This window comes from Peromyscus californicus, unplaced genomic scaffold, assembly GCF_007827085.1.
Source record: "Peromyscus californicus insignis strain IS unplaced genomic scaffold, ASM782708v3 Scaffold_14__1_contigs__length_90479793_seg_2, whole genome shotgun sequence".
Taxonomy (NCBI): Eukaryota; Metazoa; Chordata; class Mammalia; order Rodentia; family Cricetidae; genus Peromyscus; species Peromyscus californicus.
The window spans coordinates 31,189,065-31,206,591 of record NW_026294436.1 but is presented as its reverse complement, the minus strand read 5'-3'; positions in this window follow the sequence as shown (position 1 = coordinate 31,206,591).

Sequence of the window (17,527 nt, the reverse complement as noted above, 5' to 3'; positions counted from 1 at the left end):
TATTGCATCCTTTCCTATAAATGTTTTACAATGCCTTTAAGATGGAGTCTGATACACACATTTTTAGTTCTAGAAGTATGTACCGCTCCAACTTTCTCTCTCATTTCTATCTTATGAAAGTTGGTCACAAGTAATTATTTTCAGTTGGCTAAATATGCTGTTGTAATCTCTTCAATTCTTGTGAAAGTGTTATTCAACTTGAGTTTACAATTTATAAGGCCACAAGCCAGGTCAAACCACTAGTCTTTGAAAAGTCAATTAAAACAGGCAAAATAATAATATAAAGAAATAAAAAGAAATTATTTCAATGGGACAACACTGAGAAGCAATCTACTGCTTCCCTAAAGTCCATCTTCAAGGCCCTGAAGTAAGATGGAAATTTTAGTAGAAGGCAAGGTATATGTTCGTATAAACAGTAGCTGCCAAGATATGGTCGAACCCAATACTGACTCATCATTGACCTGAGAGTATTCTTAGCTCATTAAGAGTCAGTATAATGCATATGAGGCCTTTAGGAAAGGATGCCTGATACATTTTCCACTTTCTTGGGAATATTACTTAGGGGATAGACACAGTAAGTAGCCCTGTATTTACTCCATACACGTAATAGTCCCTAGGAGACACAGAATCCCCCTTTTTGCCTTTATATTTCTCACCATGATAGGCTGTGATTTCCCTTTATTTTTAGGCCAAATAAGGCTGTTGAAGAAAAGCATTGTCAGTCATGCTCATCAGTATATAGCTAGATCCTACTAATGTTCCTGGTGTGTTATAGATAATCATTGTTTCATTCAGAAGACACAAATAAGGTCTCCTTTGTGTTCCAACCAGACAATGTTCCAGACACGGATTTTTTTAAGTTAAAAGTTAATGCTTTTCTTGTAAATCCATTGAGCATAACAGCTTAATTTACTAGATGTATATCAAAGGGTGGCCAAGGATAAGGACATCTCCTAGCCTAAGGAAGTCTGAAGTTTTATACAGCAATGGAAAGAACAAGTCTGTGTCACAGGTTGTGACTAAAGCTAGAGTTTAGTCAATAGAGAAGTACTAAAAGCATGCAGTACATGATGATTGTCTTAGTTTTGTGAATTGTTGTGCAATCATTGATGTAATCTAAGACCAGTTCCTGTGAGGACTGGGAAGATCACTTCATTAGCAAAGGGCTTACTAAGCCAGTAAAGGGGCCTGAGTTTGATCCGCAGAGCCCATGTAAAAAGGCAAGCCATTGTGGAGTGTAAAAATAATCCCAGAATTGAAAAAGCACCAATAGATGAATTCTTGGGGCTTTCTTGACAGTCAGCCTATTCTACTTGGTTCAGTTGTCAGCTTTTGCATCTACATGCTCACACATGTCCACTCTCTGGCACCCACACGTATGATATGCACTAAAGGGCCACATATATATCAGGGGTAAAACAGTTAATTTGAGAATGATTGATATAAGTTTTCTCTTAGTCAAGATCAAGGAAAGGTTAAAATGAAAAACAGAAAAATGAAAAGGAAAGAAAACAGAAAGAAAGTAAAAAGAGAGAAAGAGGAAAACAAAAGAGAAAAGAAGAGTCTGTGGAGGTAATGGGAGAGAAGAAATGTGTCTGTATTTTATTTTTACACAAATGGCAACAATTACACATTTACACAGTGTTTGGTAAAATTCCTCCATTCTTGTGTTGAGTACTGTATGCAATCTGACTATTCAATAATTACAACAACCTTGTTAGGAGGTCATAGTGGAGAACACTGAGCCACAGAGAGGTTAATTCACTTCTTCAGGGGTGCCTATCTAGACTGTTACAAAGGAGATCGGAAAGAGCCTCTGTTCCTATGAAGATTAGATGCTACCCCCCAATAATACATTCTGAAAAGGATGAACAAAGGGTATTATTCCATAGAAAGTACAAACGAACTTTCCTAGCAGTACACAAGGCTAATCATGCACTTTACTGCCAGCCTGGTCTTAAGAAACTGTTCCCCGAAACTACTTGGTATTCATGATTTGATGACTTACTCCAAAGTCCCTAGGATTTCTCTCTAAAAGACTATCTCAGGAATACTAATGAGAGTGAGAATTATTTTATATCTTCTAGCTTAAAATGGAAAGGATAACACTGTATAAATAAAATATTATAGATAGTGCTTTATTAAACATAAAAGCAATTGTCTTTTTTATTATAACATTAATAGACATTTAAATCTCGTGCTTGAAGAAAAAAATGTTAAATGAAGTAGTGATATTTGAGTTTAATCGTAGTGCAAAATATGCTACTGCATCATTAAAGTGTAAGTTAATGAGCCTGGTTCTTATTTTCCTATTCTTAGGTAATCTATCTCCACATGTTCTAGGCTCTTCGGAGCCTGGTGCAAAGTGCAAGCAGAAACCACGAGACTGGATATTTTAGATACTGTTGATGCAAGACATTTAGGGTTTCTTTTAGAATGATGCTTTTTCTGAGAGCTAAATTCTCAGACATGCTGTGACCACCAAACAAAGTGTCCCGAGCCAAGGGAATTTTCTTCTGATTCTTCTGTCAATAACTTGAAGAATGAAATCCATGGAAGATAGAGGGTAAGTTTTAAAGAGAAATTTGTTCCTGATTCATACATGAAATGGAGAGAGGGTGAAATGGAAGGAGAAAGGAAAGGAGGGCAAGATGGGGGTCTACAGCAAGAGGGAAGAGTACCATCCAGGCAGTTCCCAGTCCGGGGCCATTTAAAGGACTTCTATCAGAAACTGGGGTCAGATCTGGGAAGAGGACGGGCTATTCAGTGCAGGTGGCTCACTTGGTGTGTTCCAGGTCTCAGTCTCAGTCACAAGTGACACTTAAAGTAGGGTCCTTATTTAGGAGATAACAAAGGAAGAGGAGGGAGAAGTTTCTCCGGACATTTCTGTCCTCCAGCAAGGACATTCTTTGAACTGCTGCTTGGAGTGCTGCCCTACTTGCCAGGTTCTATATACCCACTCTCTTCTGAAAAGGTAGCCCTCAAGTCACTTAGGAACCAGACAAGGCGACAAAGCCACAAACAATTCTAAAGTGCCTCCTCCAGCAAGCATATGCTCAGATTGACAGCTTTGGAGTTGTCCCCTATGTGGCTAGTCCCTGTCTGCTGCACTCAGGGATGTGACAAGTTCTTATGCAGCACAGGTGAAAAAGATGTGACTGGTACTCTGAAGGCCTAAAGTCTAGTCTTAGTATCTTTTACTTAACAGATGTTATTTATTGAAATTATTTTATTTACTGAGAGATCCCAGAGAAGGGCAGGAATCAGAACCCTGAAAACATTTTCCAGACACTATTCAATTTCCTCAGCAGAACACCCAAATAATGGAGCAGCTGAAGGCTCGAGGACACAATCTGAGAAGCTCCAAAGATGATTTCAAAAGAAGCTGAGCTAGCATAAAACTAAAAAATGTAAACCCCCTGAATGACTATTGAGACATGAAGAAAATTAGAAAACTAAGTGACCGCATTAGTTTAAAATTAGTACTATAGAAACTATTATTAATTTGGTTATTTTAAGTAATGAAATTCATTTTTATTTTATATTTCTGGAGGACAGAGCCTAAAATGTGTTAACTCTTCTGTCTTTCTTCACTAAATTCTAAGGAAGAACATTTCCCCTCGTTTCCCCAGTATTTAACAGGCATATCTAAACTATTCCCCATGGGCCACAGGAAACTCACAATGTCTATGAATATTGCCAACATGTCCATGCTCTGTATCTTTCTTCCTACTTCCTTGATTGCCACATTTCTTTTTTGTTCCCTACCTAGATGAACCAGAAAAATTTGTCCTCTTTATCTCAACGTCTTTCACTTGATCATATTTACAGAGTCACGTTTACTAGTAAAATTGTTATAGTAGCAGATCAAATGGAATCACAATCAAAACCCTCACACATTCTTCACAGAAATAAAAAATTGTATAAAATTTATATGGAAACCTAAAGACCCCAGACTTCCAAACAATTCTAATCTAAAAGAATAGTAAGAGAGGACTTACCCTCCCCAATTTCAATATATATTAAAGATCTATAGCAAGAAAATTATATACTCCTAGAACATAAAAAGATATGTAGACCAATAGAAGATTCAAAGAGAAGTACAATCAGCTATAGCCATCTGATATTTGACAAAGATTCCAAAAACATACTCTGGAGAAGAGATAGCATCTTCAACAAATGGTGCTTGGAAAACTAGATGTCCATATATAGAAAAATGAAAATAGACCCTTACCACCCTGCATAAAATATCAACTCCAAATGGATCAAAAGCTTTAATGTGAAATGCTAAAATTTGTAGAACACATATATGTGGCATTATATAAATGTAGGTAAAGATTTTCTGAATAGGATCCTTTTGAGCGTGAAAAAAGTCCAGCAATTGACTTGTGGAAGCTCCTAAAACTGAGCTAACATCTATAGAAATGATCAATTGAGTAAAGAGGAATCCCACATAGTGGAAGAGAATCTTTGTCATATATATATATATATATGAATATATATATATATATATATATATATATATATATATATATATATATATATTCCCAATTAAAAATTTGGCTGAAACAGAACACAGAACACATAGGGAGAAAAAAAAAACAGCTAAGAACTGTCTCAAAATCTGGTCATTATTTTTAACAATTAGGGGAATGCAAATCAATATACAATTGAGATTTTTTTTCCCATCACAGTCAGAATGGCTAAGACTAAGAAAACAATTGACAATTCCTGGACATTTATGCAGAGAAAGAGTCTCAGTTGGAGGTCTCCATCAGGTACCTCTCCTAGGAGCTCGGGAACCCCTCAAGGGAGGAAAGATTGTAGGAATCAGAGGGGATGAAGGACATCAGAAGAATATGTCTAACCAAATCAACTAAGAAGGGTTCCCATGGGCTCCCAGAGACTAAAATGGCAAGCACAGGGCCTACATGAGTCTGATCCAGGTCCTCCATGTATGTGTTATGTCTGTTAAATTAGTGCTTTTCTGGGACTTCTAAATGGGGGGAGGTGTGTCGCTGACTCTTTTGCCTACTCTCAAGACTCTTTTCATTCTCTTGGGCTGCCTTGTCCAGCCAGGATATTAACAATCTCACCCTGTCTTATTGTATCTTGTTTTGTCCTGTTGGGTTGTCTTCTCTTGGACACTTATTCTTTGCCGAAGAGGAAACACAGAGGATGTGGATCTGGCATCGAGGGAAGGTGAAGGGGGAGTTAGAAGGAGTGCAGGGAGGGGAAACTGTGGTTGGGATGTACCATATGAGAGAAGAATCTATTTTCTTATATATTTATATATCATTATAATATGTAGTATTTTATCTATATGGTAAAATTCTGAGAGCTGAAGGCATATGTCACCACATCTTGTTGATAATTTTTTGAGCATGAGAACTACTTTATGTTCTCCATCTGTAAAAGCAGACAGGAAGACAGAAAATCTTTACAGATACAGAATCTCTAGAATTCATTGTTACAAGGTGAAGGCTCACTTTTTACTTGTGTTCTCTTTTATCAGTTTTAGAACGATGTCTCCAGCTGGGATTTTCATGAAAGATTTAGTTCTTGGGAAAAAGTATGTAAAGCAACCCACATTCATTCTTACACATTGAATGAAAATTAAATGGCAATACTCAGCTGTATGTTAAGTTTTCATTTTAGAGTATAGTTAATATAGGAAAAAACTAATACATTTTATCACTAAATTGCTATTAAGGATAATGAACTTGAAGGCTGAAGAAGTAGCTGGTGGTTCAAAGAGTCTGCTGCCCTCTTAGAGGTCCTAAGATCACACAGGTACTGGAAGGGTGGTGTCCTCAGAGAGTCACACTACAAGCACCACCTACTGTCATTTTCTGTTCAAAGCATCTTTTCCTTTTGGCAGTTCCTAAATTATTTCTTTTAATAAACCAGGAAATATAGGTAAGGTATTTTCCTGATCACTGTGAGACATTCTAAAGATGTAGTAAACCTGAAGAAGGACTGTGAGGAATTCTCCTCACTGGCTTTATAGAAAGTTAACCAACCAGGAAGACAGACAGCCAGGCTGGTCCCTTAAGGGATTGTTGGAGCCCCCTCTCCAACTGAATTTACAACCACTTTACCAGCAAGGAGTACACAGAATCACACTGTTGGCTTTAGACGTTGCCACAACCTGTGCATGTGGGCTCATAACCCCAGGGTTATGTGATAATTCAGATAACCAGCTTTGTAAGAGAATTCAAGTTTAAGACCTAGAGAGTGGGGGAATTAGACAATATAGGAAAACATTTGCACACACGTTTTAAGTCAGGAGTCAACAAAAAAAAACTGTGATTGAAGTCAAATTGATCAAGACTAAGAATAAAACTCAAAACTCACCGACCTGATTACTGGGGTAAGCCAGTTCAGACACCCTCTCCACTATTGCTAGTAGTCTAAGCTGGGATCATCCTTGGGGATTCCTGGGAACTTCCTTAGTATTCGGTTTCTCCCTATTCCCATGATGACTCTCTCTGTCACAGTATCTCCTTCATTGCCCTCCCACTCCATCCCTGTTCCAGCTTGACCATCTTGTTCCATTATGTTCTCATTCCAATACCCTACCCTCCATTTTCCCCCATCCCAAGTTTACTCATGGAGATCTTATCTATTTCCCCTTCCCAGGGCAGTCCATGTGTCCCTCTTTGGGTCCTCCTTAGCTAGCTTCTCTGGAACTGTGGGTTGTTGTCTGGTTATCCTTTGCTTTACATCTAGTATCCACTTATGTGTGGTACATACCATGTTTGTCCTTCTGAGTCTGGGTTACCTCGGTAACTCAGGATGATATTTTCTAGATCCATCCAGATCCATCAGATAGGAGAATACCCTAACTGTCATCATAGAACCTTTCTTCAGTAACTGATAGAAGCAGATGCAGAGATCCATAGCCAAACTCCAGACCAAGCTCCAGGAGTTCAGTGGAAGAGAGAGAAGAGGGATTCTATGAGCAAGGGTCATCAAGATCATGATAGAGAAACCTACCAAACTAAACTAGTGGGAACTCGTGAACTCATATTTAGACTAACACCTGTGGAGCCTCCACAGGACTGGAATGGCCCTCTGCAAGAGTGAGACAGTTACACACGTAGTTTGATCTGCTTAGGGGGACCCCTGCCAGTAGGATCAAGATCCATCCCTGGTGCATCTTGGGCCTTTTGGAACCCACTACCTATGGTGGGACACCTAGCACAGCCTTGAGGCAGGGGGAGAGGCTTGGACTTGCCTCTTCTGAATGTATCAGGCTCTGATGACTCCCCATGGGAGGCCTTACCTTCTTGTAGGAGGGAATGGAGGGTGGAAAGAGGAATATCTCAAAGATAAAGAAAAAATGAAGAAGGAGCTATATTAGAAACTCAAAGCTGAACAAAATTGTCCTTTTTTCAAATTTGAAAGTAGACTGGTAGCATTATACTCTCCCATGCTTACAATTTGCTAAAATTATGATTATCTTCTCAATCATTATCATCACAAAAACTGATTCACATTTACTTTTACAATGGTTGTTTCTGGATCTGAGTGTCATCTTAAATCTCATGCGAAGGTACTGCTGAAATACAGAGTGTCAAAACAAGAACGGATTTTTCCTAAAATTTTCAGTAAAATCATAACTTTGAGTTCATATCTAAATTGAGGGCAGTACCTAGGTTCTTTTCAATATAAATAATTCAAAACCTAAAGAACAAACTTTAAATGTCTATTTTAGCTATCAAATTGCTTTTATAAGTCAAACATATTTCTCAGATATTTATATTCCCATTTATATGCAAACACATACACATATAATTATATTTGTAAGTATAACAAAGAGATGTTAGGTATATGCCTGATTATTATTATTATTAATAACTAGTATGATGTAATTTATTTTGAAAGAATCCCTCACAGGGTAAGAATTTAATCAAGTTCTGCTTCTAGGGAGCTCCACATTTTTGAGATATGAGATTTCTTGTTTGTTGGGAACTTTTTTCAAGCAGACCTTGAGGAGCTACAGCTCTGTGCTCCATGGCATTTCAACCCTCCAGTGTCATTTCTTGTGGAGTCAAAGAAGCAGCTGTGCATATTCAATTGCAAAACCCTGTAGCATTTTAGGGTTCCTAATCAGTTAATCAGTTTCTGTTTATAAACACTTAACAGATTTCATGTCAAATCACCAAATGTATTTGAAACAACTAATTCTAACTGAAATATAGTTAAGTGGGTGTTTAACTAACAGGACACATGCATCTCTCTAAAATATTTGTTGTAATCATACACTGTACTTTTAATTATAATATTCTAAGAGTTGTATTTTTTCAGATGTAATTATCCTAACTTTTTTTCCCTCTTAGTTGAGTTACTTGATTGGTCATAATGTTGTGATAGTTTGTGTTTGCTTGTGTTTTCTTTTGTTTAAAGAAAATCCCATTGCACTATTCTGATGCATGACTATGCAGATGACAGTACAATACAGCAATGTCAAAAGGTTAATAATACAAAGTCTAGAAATGATTGTCTCTTTACTTTCACACTTTGCATTGAATTCCAAGATGAATGCAGTACATCTCTTCAACACTCGGGGAAGCCATGTCAGCTACATCACATAGTTCATTGGTTACATTTTCTGCTTTTTCCATTATTGCCAAGAGTCTGCATTTTATGCCATGACATAAAAGGAATTTCTTTTCTTTCATTTTCCAAGGAAGTTTTCTCACATTTTGAAAGTTCTTACTGGCTGCCTCTTCAAAGCCCCACATCCTTCTAATGGTCTGTTCAAGGCAATTTTGACTTTCATTAACACTTATCTTCTAAGGTCCTTCCAGCTGCTGCTCAACGCCGATTTCCAATACCCATCCCTCTCTCCGGCATTTGCAACAATAGCACCATACTTTCTGAGCTTCAATTCTGCATTAGTTTTCTACCACAAAATGAGAAATCACACCAAATTTTAATAGTTGTGGAAAAAAAACACTTAGTATCTCTACCAGGTTTCTAGAATTTCCATACTAAACTACTGTAAATAGATGATTTGAGTTAACAAATATTTATGCTGTAATATTTATGAAGTTTAGAAACTCTAAATAAAAGCATTAGCCTGTGTGACTCTTTCTGCAGACACTGAGATATAGTACATATTTTGCCTCACTCAGCCTGTGATATGTTTTGCTAGTATTTCATGTTCCTTTTCATGAAGCCTTATCAAAACAATCTGAGCCCCAATGCTCACACCACCTTCTTCTGTATTTAACATTTTTACTTCTCATCATAGAAATCCTTGCAACTGAATCTTAGGTCCTGGATAACCCACAAAGAGTGTGCTGGTTGTTTTCAGTCCATTTTTTCAGAAAAGGGAATCTTAATTGAGAAAATTCCTCCATAATACCAGCCTGTCAGCTACTACGTACATTATTGTATTGATTAATGATTAATATAAGAGGGACCAGCCCCTTGTGGGTGGTGTTACCCTTGGTAGGGCGTTCTGGGGTTTATAAGAAGCTGGTTGAGAAAAACTGTGAGGAGTAAGCTAGTAAGCACTTTTCCTCCATGGCCTTTATTTCAGTTCCTGTCCTGACTTCTGAGACTGTTGATTTTGGGTCATGGTGTTTTACACAGCAGTAGAAATCATAGGTAAGAAAATCACCCAAGGTCTTTAACTGAGTTTCATCCACAAGGATACATTTTTTTTCACAATTACTTTCCAATAAATATTTTTTTTCAATAATGCAACTTAAAGGCTTCAGGAACATAAATTTTGGAGGTTATCATTAACCTTTATATAGCTTCTCACACAGTTTCTGAGGGTCAGGAAAAGATGGGGTTTCTGACTGGGCGTCTCTGGCTTAAGATTTCCAATGGTTTTCAACAAAGTGTTTTACTGGGACTGTAGCTCTCTGAAGTGTTGATTGACTCTATCTGAGCTTTCAAGCAGACACACATTACACTCCAGAAAGGAGCTATAATTCCTCATTCCGCTAAACTAAAAGAGGTTAGTAAATGATCAGCAACAAGATCAACATTGTATTTTTTTTTTAATTTTTATTTTGCAATACAATTCAGTTCTACATATCAACCACGGATTCCCTTGTTCTCCCCCCTCCCGCCCCCCTCAACTTCCCCCCAGCCCCCCCCCCCCATTCCCACCTCCTCCAAAGCAAAGCCTCCCGTGCAGACTGAAATCAACCTGGTAGACTCAGTCCAGGTAGGTCCAGTCCCCTCCTCCCAGGCCGAGCCAAGCGATCCTGCATAGGCCCCAGGTTTCAAACAGCTGACTCATGCAATGAGCACAGGACCCGGTCCCACTGCCTGGATGCCTCCCAAACAGATCAAGTCAATCAACTGTCTCGCCCATTCAGAGGGCCTGATCCAGTTGGGGACCCCTCAGCCATTGGTTCATAGTTCACGTGTTTCCATTCGTTTGGCTATTTGTCCCTGTACTTTATCCAACGTTGGTCTCAACAATTCTCGCTCATATAAACCCTCCTCATTCTCGCTAATTGGACTCCCAGAGATCCACCCGGGGCCTAGTCATGGATCTCTGCATCCAGATCCTTCAGTAGTTGGATGAGGTTTCTAGCACGACAATTAGGGTGTTTGGCCATCCCATCACCAGAGTAGGTCAGTTCGGGCTGTCTCTCAACCATTGCCAGCATTCTGTTGTGGGAGTATCTTTGTGGATTTCTGTGGGCCTCTCTAGCACTTTGCTTCTTCCTATTCTCATGTGGTCTTCATTTACCATGGTCTCCTATTCCTTGTTCTCTCTCTCTGTTGTTGATCCAGCTGGGTTCTCCTGCTCCCCCAAGCAGGGAGTAATGAAGGGTACCCTCGCCCTTCACTACTCCCACTCATGTCCAGGCTGTTCATGTAGATCTCATTCCATTTCTCTGTCATTGGGTGATCCCCGTGTCTTTCTTGGGGTCCTATTTTTTAACCCATGAAAACACTTTTGTGATCTGAGATCACTCAAGATATAATTCATGATGAGAATATTGTAAGAAAATATTCAAGGAGAGTACAAATATTAAAAGTAGGAATCTTTGGTTTCCAAATTCTTTTCATTCTAGAGTGAATCTCAACTTTCCCTACTCTTATTTTAAAACAATCTAAATATTATCTAAGTTAATGATGTAATTATCAGCATTCAACATATAATTAGGGAAGATCTACAATGCCTGAAGCTACTCAGCCTCCTGAAGAGTTTTAATAGCATCTTATCATAGAGCTTGCATTTTTCTAGAGTAACTTAAAAAGTGTGAGAATGGCCCAAAATAACCTTCCCTGTCACACATACCATAATCTACCTGATATGACCTCCATCACTAGTGAAATAACCCCTAAGACATTCTTTATAAAAGTAGAATAAGGAATAGACAGAAGACAAAAACTAATCTCTAAAACGAAGCTGGCTCCTTTTTAAAGATATAGTTATTTTTATTCCATGTATGTCCCGTTTTGCCTGCATATGTCTGTTAATCATGGGCATGAAGTACCTGTAGAGGCCAAAAGAGGACATAAGGCACCATGGAAGTAGATGTACATTGTGAGGAGCCATATGCATGCTGGCTACCTGACCTGGGTCCTTTGGAAGAGCAGCAAATGTTGCAAGCAATAAACTATCATTCCAGCTCTAGAAACTCTTTTTAACTAAAATATTTTGTGCACCATTGATTAAAAATGATTAATATATGTATTTTCTATATGTGATATGTAACAGATGACACATACATGGGTATATACATATGTCGGTATGGTTTATCTAGATTTATTATGTATCAGTTTATCTATCTACACATTTATCTACAATGAAAGGAGAGTAATGGATGCTTATTGAATTGACAAGTACCTAATTTAAGAATTTCAGTCTAACTTAAGGTAAGAAGCATTAAATAGTATTCCAAGAATTAAAAACGAAAATATGACTTATATTGTTTGGCCATTTTTAATTTAATTCCACAGCAAGCAAGAATCATATTTTAATGGTTATAATATTATAACTATTTGAACTGTGATAATTTCCCTTTACTGTTTCATTTATACCTTTAGTCTTTATTTATTTCTATAGAAAATATACACTTGTGAGTAATCGTATGTGCATGCAGACACATGCTGCATACCACACTTTGAAATGACTGTGAATTTCTTATTTTCATAAGATTTTTCAGAAGTAGGAATCCAATTGTGAGATGAGAGTCTAGTCATCTATCAATCAATTTATGAGGTAAATACAGTAAGAACCAAGATTAAAGAACCAAGAAGCCTGGTGGTTCTCATTTGATATTTGTGTGGAGGGTAGTTCTCAAGAGGTAAGTCAGAGAAAAACAGAACAAAACAGAAAATCCTGTTGGAGAATCAACATTTGAGAGACTGATCTTTCTGTGGCCTCTTGTTTAAGAATTTCTTTGCATCTTGTGGTGCAATACTCAAATGTAGTTCAAATATATTCTCAGCTTGACACAGGCCTTGGTGATGGTAATGGTGTTTTGGATGAGAGAAAGTATTTATGTTAATAACTAAGTAGGTGATTAATTGTGTGGAGAAAGGAGTTACAGCAGGAGGAGATATTTCCAATCCACCCAGCATAAACCTAGAAGCATATCCTAAAGGCAGGGTCATTTTTATTGCTGAGAATCACTCTACAATTATTGCTCTATATTGCTTCATCTGTAGCTTTAATGAGGCATATGCTAGAATAAATGTTAATCATTACAGAACAGAAAATGAAAGTTTTATCTGAAGAATAAGGAAAAGAATATGAAAACAAAAACAGAGAAAGAAATAAAGGGAGAAAGAAAAACAAAATATTGACCATTCAGTTGCTCCTGGGAAATGCTCAGCATTGCCAGGTTTTACCTATCAATATCTAAATGGTGCAGAATTGGGCACAATGGAAATGTATTTATATTCATTTGTGGTTAAATTAGGGCTCAATAAATCTAATTCATGATGAAAATCAAACAAAAGACTTTTCAAATACCCCAGTACTTAGCTTACAACTATCTAAGACATAAATTTCAAATACAGTTCAAAAGCTACGGTGATCTCTATTTTGTGTTTAAAGTGTCCCTCTCTGGACAGTATGTATTTTTAATATATTGAATTGTTGAATTCTGATGCCTTCTATAATGAATGTTTGTTTTCTTACTGTTTAATATCATAAAGTCACACTTGTATTCTAAATTCATTATACAAATTTTAAAGGGAGGCAAATATAACATGCTATTCTTAACAATGTCTTTAAATCTCAGAAACAGTTGAGGAATAAACAGAAAATATCATGCTTTTCCATTGAGTTTTATATTCTACCCCAAATTAACAATTATCACTTTCTTTTTTAAAAATAATAATAAAATATGCAAATAGTTGAATGTATATGTAAGTAGAATAAAAATGAGAAAGTAGTGTGAAGAGACAAAATTTAGAAAATTCTAAATACAATAAGAAATTATAATATGAAAAGGAGCAACCTTGTTGAGGGAAATAAGTGATATCCCTTGAAGGAAAGGAAGAAGCATAGACCCTGACCTTCTCAGCACTGCTAAGCAACTAGACTCAAGAGAAACTGAATTGGAGTTCTGGTCAGATTTCTCTGTCAGCAGAAATCATATTTTCCATCCCTTTTATCCCTATCTTTACATTGTGAGAAAGTAAGACAGCTAACCTAGGAGTTTGGTGGAAGTAACTTTAAATCAATTTTTTACGAGGAAAAGGAGCGCTGCTTGAGATTGGACATGGAAATCAATGTAAATTATACAGCTATTATAATCAACTCCATGCAAGCATGCAGTGGAATAGAACGGTAAGGGAAACTGTGAGAAGTTGGAGGAGCACAGTGATAGGAAGGTAGGAAAGTCACATCTGAGCTCATCATCTCTCCCAGGCTTCATATCAGTGAACAGTAGCGTACTCATTCTCATCTAATGTCAATAATTACATAAGTCATTAAGTCGTGTCTATAGCCATCATAACTAGAAGTAAACTATAGACTGCTGTCATAGAGCAAGAAGAAATAATTAAAAGGAAAGAGAAATAGATGATCGAGCGATCTCAAATGCACTAGAAAGGTTCACTTACAAGTGAACCAAACAGTAACAATTATCTGGCTCCAAGTTCCATAACAGATATATGAAAGTCAAAACTAAATATAAGTGTGATGGCAAAATAATGGACAAAATATTCCAAACATGGGTTCGAAGGGACATTCAACAAAAGGGCATTTGCACAGAATGTACAAATCCATGGGTGGCGTCCTCAGGACAGCAAAAATGATGGTGGTGATGACAGCAACAATAATAATGACAGATTAAAATCATTTAAAACAAAACCAAATTAGAATACTCATATCAGATAAAATGAAGTCAACACTCATAACAAAGTAAGCAGTGAATTTAAAATAACAAGACTCTTAAAATAGCAAAAGAAAATATTCTAAATTTAACAGGTCCAGAAACTCAAGTAAGACACCAGAAATGGCTGTATTCATATTTCTAATGTATAGATAGATATCACACTTACTTTATAGAGTTAACAGAAAGTATCTGCAAAATTATTTTAAGCATGACTCCAAACTATGAAAAAAGGATATATTTTTACCCATTCATAAAATAATTTCACATTTTATAAGAATACAATGATATTTCTATTGTTCTGTTTAGCAAAGATTCAAGTGTTTAAACTGATTTGCTATTGTTAAGAGTATAGAAAACTTACATATCATTATGATACCACAAGAGGTTTCAGGTTTTGGAGAAATTTGACAAGTGTTTGAAATTAAAAATTCACTATTTTGATTAACCTATTATGATCCTCACCTATATTGGACTGAGTAATTGCCTTTCTGGTGCTTTGAATGAGAAAGGTTCCCACAAGCTCATATATTTGAATGTTTGGGTTCCCAGCTGGTGGACTGACTCTTTAGGAAGGATTATAAAAAGATATGGGCCTTGCTTGGTGGCAGTGGTGCATGCCTTTAATCCCAGCACTCGGGAGGCAGAGGCAGGTGAGGTAGATCTCTGTGAGTGCGAGCCCAGCCCAGGCTGCTCTATAGGGCCTGCTCCAGGGAAGGCACCAAAACTACAAAGAGAAACCCTGTCTCAAAAAACCAAAACAAACAAACAAACAAACAAAAGATATGGGCCTTGTTTTACATGGTGTGTCATTGAGGTGGACCCTGCAGGACCAGCCTTTTCTCCATCTCTCCCTCCTTCCCCCCTCCCCTGCCTCCTAATTTAAGACCAGATGTAAGCTCTCAGCTTCTGATCCAGAACAATACTTGCATCCCTACTGCCATGCTCTCTGCAATGATATTCATGGACTCACTCTCTGAAACTGTAAGCAAGTCCCCAGTTAAATGTTTTTTTTTTAATAAATTGCCTTTGCTATGCTGTCTCATCACAACAACAAAACAATAACTAATGCTGTCTTCCTAATACGTATATTCATATTTCTAACGTATAGAACCTAAGAACATAAGCATATTTGGAAAAAGAGACTTTTCACATTCCATGAAACTAAACAGCTTGTAAAGGGATATGGTGCTGGATGATCTTGTTTGCCCTCCAATTTAACAACAATTATAGCTAAAGCTAAGAAACAAAAGAAAATCAACTAGACTACAAGTCCTGTAGTTGGCATGAGACAGACATGGTTTATGGATGGAAACAGCTGCCTGAATCTAGAGAAATCAAGGCATGTCCCAGCCTGAGGCATAAGTAACCCTCTGTTGAAAGCTCTGGAAGATTTGGTGTTCATCAAATGGACTCTCTAATATAGGGAATTTCTATTTTTCGAGTTGTTAATTTCTAAGCAATGCCATAGAGTTGAAGGAAATTAATATATTATCAAAATCATCATAGTATTAATAATAGAGATAAGAAAGCAAAATTCCTTTTCTCCATGAAACTATCTAATTTAAAATATGTTTCCAGTACTTTTTCTTTGGCTCCTTGTTTTTCTCTTTCTTTGGTGTTTGTTTTGTCATATGAAGGGTTGATTTTTTTATTTTATCTTACTTTAGCATTATTATTATTTTAAGATTCTTGTTTGTTATCTAATGAGAGAGAGAGAGAGAGCAATAAAGGATGTGGATTTGGGTGAGTGGAGTGGTAGGGAGAACCTGGTAACTGTTGAGGGAGGGAGAACCATTGCTATAAAATATTGCATGAAAAAAAATCTATTTTCAATCAAAATTAAGAACAAGTGAAAATAAGATTCAAAGTGTTAGGTTCTGAGAACATACATAGGAGTAACATTATACAAACAAAGCACAGATATACATGTATGCACACATTTATATGTGCATTTAGTGATAATTAGTGAAAACAGAAGCCATTAATTTAAAGGAGAGTTGGGAGGGTTTGTAAGGAGAAAAGGAGATCAAGAGGTGCTATAATTATATGGAACCTCAATATCAAATAAATAAGATTCAAAAACTAAATTTCCAGTGAAAACAGATCAGTGAAATAAAGCCAGATAAATTCCAAAGTTAATCAGGAAAACAGATGCTGGCTTTTTAGGAAAATTGATACATTTATAAGAATCTCATAAAGATAATCATTAAAAATAGTATACTAAACAAATTTTCAGCATAAATGTCAGAAGGGTAGTATTAGTATAGAGTGTTTTAATAATAAACATATAATGTTGGCTACTATGAATTTGCCACAGTAGTTTCCACTTACATGGTTACAGGAAATTAGACACTATCTTGGAAAATGAGAACCATCTTACGTCTGCATGCAGGAGTTTATTCTGTTTCTCTCCTCCTCTATACTTCTGTTATTTCAAGTTTCAGAGGCAGGTCATTAATTTGGTTTTGGGTAATATTAAGAGTATGAAATGAGAACATAATGTAATTATCTCACCGTGGATGAACAGCATTCCCGGAACAAGTTACTGAAGAGAATGTGTACTGTTGGTTCCTTCTCACATGGCAATGTCTGCTTCAAATCAGAGTCAAGACTCTTGGTCTTCAGTGGGAATAGTTCACTCTCACACAAATGAACATTGAGCATGCTGATTTTCAAATTAATGTTCAGCTAAGAAGTTCCTGTGGAGGAAAAATGGTATTGTAAGTGCCTATATTTTGATAAGTTGTCTTGGCAGCCTGTGGCAAGAAGGCCATTTTCACTTGTTTTGATGCATGGCTGTTTCTTCACTCTCAGATAGACAATTGATATGCTTTTTCTTCTTGGTTAACATAGCTCAAATTGGTATTGGATAATATCAAAGCAGAATAGTACTACTTTGCAACATTTTAAAGGTTCTAAAATTAAACTTCATAAGCCTGGATAAAAAAGTTTTGTTGACTGTATATGCCTGGGTGATACTGTTTCCTTGGCATAAGAGCTTGTTTTTATGCTTGTACTAAGCAGCTTTGAATGCCATAGCCTGGTAATGTAACTCAAAATCATGAAGTGTAAAATCCACAGGCTGGTTATTCTTGCTCAAGATTGCTTTAGAGATCTGTGCTACTATTGTTGTTTTATATGAAGGTTATGAGACATTTTTTTTTTCTGTGAAAAATGCCACTAGAACTTTA